Here is a 6,000-nt window from a genome sequence, read left to right on the forward strand (position 1 = left end):
CTCGGTTTTTCCACCTGCGAACTGGGTTTTCTTCTTTGGTTCTCGTTCCATCTGTGAACTAGGGCAAGGTAGCCCCAGCTCATATGCAGAGAGTAAGGATGGATTGTGATAATGTGCCTGCCTAGCCTGTAGTTCGTGCTTCAGAATTGGATAATGAGAAAACAAGACAGGAAAAATAAAATAAAAGCACAGAGTTACCACAGGAGGTGTCAGTGCTTGGACACCAAACGTTGCACGTGGGGTCATTGTGTTCTGAACATGTTGAAAGAGTTTTATTTCTTCAAAGTATGTATTTGGAGAGGGCCTCATATCCACAAAGGAACTCAGGTTTAGAATTTGAGGGATTTTTTCCTCCAAAATCATTGATTCATTCATTCTGGGCCAAAGATGCAGATGTAAACTAAAGGCATTAACCGGGGAACAAAATGAGAAGGCGGAAGTCATAAATAGGAGAAGAGAGAGGAGAGAATGAATAATTAATCAAGGAACCTAAATTAAGCTTGGAGTTTCCCAGCGGCCAGTGCAGTGGCCAGGTTTGCAGAGCCTATTTTGTCCTTCCTGTCTGCATGACCCTGACCTAGCCATCCACAGTCTGGCTTTGTTTTTTTTCATCCAAGCAATGGGGACACAGCCTTGCCTGGAAGGATCAAAGGGGATAGTCCCACCAACACTGAGCATGGTTTCTCCTACACAGTAGGTGCTCGTGGCCTGCATGCTCCATGAAGGCAGAATGAGCACGCCTTCACTCACTCTGAAGCGAGTGAAGATGAACTTCAGAGGGAGTTCATCGTCATGATGAAATGAGATTGCAGGCTTATGGATGTGGCATGAGCCCCAACTCTGCCACCTGTTCAGGGGAGGGACCTTGAATAAGTCACTCTGAGCCTCAGCATTCCCATTTGTAAAAAGTGGACAACCCCCTCTAACCTCTTGAGGCTTCTTTTGAGGAACAAAGAAAAACGGGTATAAAATATGGTACAGTGTGTGCCTAGGAAACCCATCCATTGAGGCCATTAATCAGTGTCCCAGGCTGTTTTAAGGTACCAGGCTGTTTTAGGACACAAAATAAACAAAACAGGCTAAAAAAAATCCTGCCCTCCAGGAGTTAATAGTCCAGGGGAGGAGATTGACAAGATGTCACTCCAGGTAAAGACCCAAGTCTTCAACGAAGCCCACAAGGTCCTACACTACCTGTGCCCATCCCCTCCTTCCTCCACCTGTCTCCCTTGCCTGCTCTACCCACACTAGCCTCTTCAATGTTCCTTGCAAACGGCAATCAGTCCAGCCTCAGAGCCTTTGCACTAGTTGTTCCCTCTGCCTAGAATGCTGTTCCTTCTGTTCTTTCCAAAGCTGAATCCTCCTCACCCTTCATCTTGGTACCAGATTATTTATTATAATTTGGAGTTATTTTGTATTTTGGCCAGTTTGCTTATTTTCTGTCTGTCTCTGAACTTCATCTGTGCCTCTGTTTGACCATCAGTAAGTGGGGGATAGTAATAGTCTCTATCTCCTAGTGTTGCTGGGGGAGTGGAGCGACCTACATCACATTGAGCACCTGGCACCACGTGTAGTCTCAAGAAGGGCTTGTGTGATCAATGTGGCCACTGTCAATGGGAAAGTCAGGATGGCTAGCCAGGTGGCCATAAAGATCAATACAAGGAAAACAGAACATTCTAGTCTGATATTGTCACAGCCTCCAGGCAGCCCCAGGAGTTTGACAAGTGTCACAAAGGCACTGAGGACTTAGTAACACCAAACTGAGACTTCCTGTAAGCCAGAGCTTGAAGAGAACCAAGGAGAGAATGTCCTCCCTGGGGAGAAGGGGGCAGGCACGGCTGACATCTCCAAGTGCCGTACTGTGGAAAACACTAGAATCGGGAGGTGGGGCTTGGTGGGCTCTGGGTCTCTGCCAATCTGTGCACCTGGCAAGCAGTCGGTGTGGCTCATTGTTGGATGAAAAGTTTAGTTAACGAACATTTCCATCTTCTGCTGGAAGTGGGGGGGCTCTCCCACCCTCCCAGCCTTCTCCTCCATCCCTTCCAGCCCAGCCTGCCCACCCCTCCCAGTGTCTCCCAGAACTTGGTAATTAGCACCCGTGTGCTTCTGTTGGGACAATTCCAGGGGAGCCATCAGCTGCCCAGTGCCATTATATAAGCAGGACTCCTCATGCCAAGTTCAGGATTGTCTGCATAGACCCAGCCTTAAATCCCTGTGAGACAGGTCCAAACATCCCCCCTGTAACTTTGTCCCATGCCAGAGATTCCACCATCATTACACATTCCTTCAAATTAAACATGGTGTTCTCTCTCCTCCTTTCCCTAGGTTCACTTCCAATGCTAAAGAGAAAAGGGGCACATGGGAACACCCCATTTGCTGAACACTGGCTCCTTACTGATTTCTATGGGCAGGGGGTGCTCCTTTGGGATTCCACTGCCTCGGTGTATCAGGTAATTGCTGGGGCCCAGGAGTCAGAGAGACATAGGCTTGAATTGTGACTACGGCACTTGACAAAATGCAGCATCCCTTCCTGAATAAGACCCTCAACTAGACAGGCATACAAGGGCACTTCTTCAGCCTGACAAAGGGCACCGCAGCTCACATAATGAATACTTAATGATAAAAGACTGGATGTTGTCCCCCAAGATCAAGAACAAGATAAGGATGTCTGCTCTCGCCATTTCTGTTCAAAACTACTGGAAGGAATAACCTGGCAATTAGGCAAAAAAAAAAAAAAAGAAAAAAGAAAAGAAAAGAAAAGGCATCCAGATTGAGAGGGAAGAAGTAAAACTACCTCTATTTACACAGACAGAATTTGGTGTAGAGACAATCCTGAGAAATCCACCACAAAAATCTATTCAAAATAGTACACAAGTTTAGCAAGGCTGCAGGATACAAGATTAATACACAAAAATCTAATTTATTTCTATGCAGTGGCAATGAACAAACAAAATGAAATGAAGAAACCAGTTCTATTTACAATTGAATAAAATGTTTAGAAATACAGTTACCAAAAAGAAATGCAAAATGTATACCATAAAAATAACAAAACAGTGTTGGAAGAAAAGAAAGAAGACCTAAATAAATGGAAGGGAAGGGCAACCCATGTTCATGGATCAGGAGATGTAAAATTGTTAAGGTGGCAATCATCCCTGAACTGATCTACAAATTCAACTCAATCCCTGTCAAAATCCCAATGAGCTTCTTTTGCAGATATTGACAAGCCGATCGAAAAGTTCGAATGGGAACCCAAGGGACCCAGAATTGCTGAAACAGTCTTGAAGAAGAACGAAGTTGAGGGGCTCACACTCCCCAGTTTCAACATTATTGCAAAGCTGTGGCCAGCAGGACACCATGGTGGCGTGAGAATGAACATGTAGGTCCAGACCGGGCCTCACGCCCAGGATCAGCTGATTTTCCACAAGGCTGGGGAGTCAGGGCGGCACGAACGGCCCTTTCAACAAGTGGTGCTGGGAAAACTGCATGTCCACGTGCAGCAGAACGAAGTCGGACCTTTACCTCACACCATATGTAAAAATTAACTCCAAATGGAACACAGGCGTAAATCTTCGGGATCTCGACTTAGGTAATGGGTCCTTTCGGGATATCTTCTGGAATAATGAAAGTATTCTAAAATTAGATTGTGGATGGTTGGTGATGACCAGGATTATTTGGGAATATATTAAAAACTAATGAATGACACACTTCAAGTGGGCGAATTGTGTGATGTATAAATCATATCCCAGTAAAGCTGAGAGGTGCTAGGAGGTGACGTCATTGGCCCAGGGATTCGTCTGGAACAAAGATCATCCTGACTGCAGAAGCTACACCCCTTCCTTCTCTGCTGGTCCTACCTCTGGATTTCCCAGGCTGTGCCTGCTTCAGACTTGGTCTTTTTGCCACTCCACATTTTTCCTAACTCCTACAGGACACCTGCTGACTCTTCCAGCTCACAGCCCCTGGTCTTATTTAAATCACTGTGACAGCTCGTTTGTTAACCGGTCCCACAGAGCCAAGCACACCCTGGGGCTTGCTAAACACCTGCTGGGTGTGTGGGACCTTTCTGAGTGAGAAAAGGGTTAACTCACTGTATTTGCATACCGTGCCCAGATGCATCTTGGGAATAGATTGCAGCAAAGCTTCAGGGGCATGGAGGGGAGTCCTGGAGCATCCAAAGAGGGGAAAGGGCTAATTCTGGGCAGGGCTCAAAGACTCTGAGCTGGAGGGTGCAGGCAGAGGTGAGGCACAGGTTGCCCTAACTACTGTAGGGTCAGTCACATTTCTTTCCCCTATGAGTAACTAGCAAAAGAATTGTAGGCATCTAGGTACATATGTAAACATGTTTGTAGATTTTTATTTTAGAAGATTATAAAGCTGTCCTCAGTTTTCCTGCCTGTGGTTGTGTACTTGGCACCACCTTCCCCAAAATGGGATGCATAGCTTTCACTGCCAGGTACTTTATCCTGACCTGTGTTGGTTACTGTGCTTGTCAGTAAATCAGTAGGCACCCAAGAGCATCCTTTAGTTCTGTGCAGTGATCAGGGAAGCTCCTGGCATGTAGTAGGCACTTAATAGAAGCCATAGTGGTATTTCACACCTCCAAAGGAAACCCAGCCTTGGGGAGGGGGGAGCTTGGCCGGGAGTGGGCATGGATGTCCCAGCAGTGCCAGAGCTTAGCCCTCCACCTGCCACCTTCCATGGCTCCCACCCAAGCATGTGGCTGCGAGTGGGATGTCCTGGCAGCGGAGATGTCTGCAGGATAAAAGTGGAAGTGCTAAATAAATCAGCTCGCCTTGCGTCCCAATTACCCATCAAGCTCCTCTCCAGGTGCCTGGTACTCTGACTCCCTCGAGACTGCTTTTCCCTGTGCCCCAGAGATGCACAGTGTTTCAGAAGCAGCACATGGGGCCCCCCGACCTAGGGTCACTGTCCTTGTCCCCTAAGGGGACATGACTTCTCTTGAACAAGGAAGAAAACAAAATATTGGAACATTTATAAGCTAGGAGCAGGCTGCTGAGGGAAGAGGGAAGGTCATGGACATAGGACAACAGAAACTTCCATCTCATGAGCACCTACTGTGTGCTGGGTTGTGGGCTGACAGCTTCCTGTGCAGCTGAGCAGCACCAATCTTCCCCAGGGAGTAAGATGGCTGATTTCTGCCCATTTTACAGTCAAGCAAACTGAGGCTCAGAATTTTTAAGGATGTACTGCATTCGTATAGCCTGGGAGAGACAGGGCTTGGCTTCTAGCCCCAGGTCTGATGCAGCTCATTCTAAATGTATGCATGCATCTGACAGTTATTGGGTACCCACTGTGTCCCAGGCACTGGGGACACAGCAGGGTACAATATAGGAAACAACCCCAGGCTGACTTCTTAAGAGAAGACTTGGACATGAACCTAAATAAGTAAAACCATGGCAAGAAGTGCTAAGAGGAATGAAGCAGGAGAGGGGAAGGAGTGGGAATGCGATTTTAATAGGGTGGTCAGAGGAGATCTCACTATGATATGGAATATCACAGGCCTGAAAGCAGTGAAGGGTAAAGAACATCCCAGGCAGCAGGGACAGTCAGTGCAAAGGTCCTGGGGCAGGACTGCGCCTGGCATGTTGGAGGAACAGTGAGGAGACCCATGTGGCTGGAGCAGAGTAAGGGAAGGGGAGAGGGGAGATGTGAGCGTAGGTTGTGCAAGGCTTTGTGGGCTGCTGGGAGGACTTGGGCTTTTACCCCAAGGGAGGTGGGTACCCTGGAGGATGGGCAGAGAAAAGAAAGGAACCTGACTTAAGTGCTCATAGGCACCCTCTGGTGGCTGCTTCAGGGAAGACAGGCCACAGGTGGGCGAGGGCAGGAGCTAGGGGACCAGGGTAGAAGTGACAGTGTTGGCCCAGGTGGGTGATGATAGGGTGGACCAGGGTGCAGGCAGCTTAGTGGGGGAGGTAGCTAGACTGGGGACAGAACTGGGAGACAGAATGACCATCGGCGACACTTTCCTTGCCGTCTTTCTGG

This window comes from Phyllostomus discolor, chromosome 8 (genome assembly GCF_004126475.2).
Source record: "Phyllostomus discolor isolate MPI-MPIP mPhyDis1 chromosome 8, mPhyDis1.pri.v3, whole genome shotgun sequence".
NCBI classification, from domain to species: domain Eukaryota; kingdom Metazoa; phylum Chordata; class Mammalia; order Chiroptera; family Phyllostomidae; genus Phyllostomus; species Phyllostomus discolor.